Source organism: Sinocyclocheilus rhinocerous, unplaced genomic scaffold (genome assembly GCF_001515625.1).
Source record: "Sinocyclocheilus rhinocerous isolate Xijiao unplaced genomic scaffold, SAMN03320098_v1.1 C35796151, whole genome shotgun sequence".
Taxonomy (NCBI): domain Eukaryota; kingdom Metazoa; phylum Chordata; class Actinopteri; order Cypriniformes; family Cyprinidae; genus Sinocyclocheilus; species Sinocyclocheilus rhinocerous.
This window is the reverse complement of record NW_015763730.1, coordinates 1-636: the sequence shown is the minus strand read 5'-3', so window position 1 is coordinate 636 and position 636 is coordinate 1. Positions and strand designations below refer to the sequence as shown.

The window sequence follows — 636 nt, the reverse complement described above, 5'->3', positions numbered from 1 at the left end:
GACAGAACGGAGCTGACCTTCTCTGTTACCACGGTTACCCAGGAGACCGCTATAGATCAGAGAACACTAGCGGAATCAAACAGATTCTCAAAAAGTTATGAACAAACGTTAACGTGAATAGAAAGTTTTGTGGTCTTCAATAAGGTTATGAGGTACAGATGCTCACCTGTGCTGTGTTGCTCCGGCGTGCTGATCTCTCTGCTGGGGTCATCGTGTGGCGTTGAGCTGCTTCGTGTTTCTGCTGCAACACAATAACAATTCATTTACAGTCTTCAATCTGCATTTTATGTGAAACTATTGAATGATAAACATGTGAAACAACAACGTGCAGCAGCAGTGTCGACTGTAGACAGCTCAGCTTTGATTCATCAGACTGTGTTACACACACGAGTGAATCAGACTCACGCTGGAGAGCTCGACTCTCGTCTGTCGAACGAATCGAGTGATTCTCAGGATTCTCCTCTAGACTCGACTGGCTGGAAATCTGGCAGAGGACACGAACACTCGATTACAAGGGTTATTAAATAAGAAAAAAGAGAATGAGTAAAAGAGACATGCATTTAAAGAGTGTGTTAAAGAGAGAGAGAGTTCAGGAAAACACAGATGATTCTTGAATTGAATGATTATTGGTAGTAG

General features: G+C 42.8%; 1 long non-coding RNA gene across 1 annotated transcript; it reads right to left on the bottom strand.

Annotated features, from left to right (window-relative positions):
- Positions 1 to 5: 5 nt before the first annotated feature.
- Positions 6 to 491, bottom strand: LOC107735114 (uncharacterized). Its single transcript, XR_001639296.1, has 3 exons — positions 406 to 491; positions 167 to 241; positions 6 to 49 (listed from the first exon to the last, which is right to left on the bottom strand). It is a non-coding gene; the product is annotated as an uncharacterized LOC107735114 (long non-coding RNA).
- Between the last annotated feature and the right edge of the window lie 145 nt (positions 492 to 636).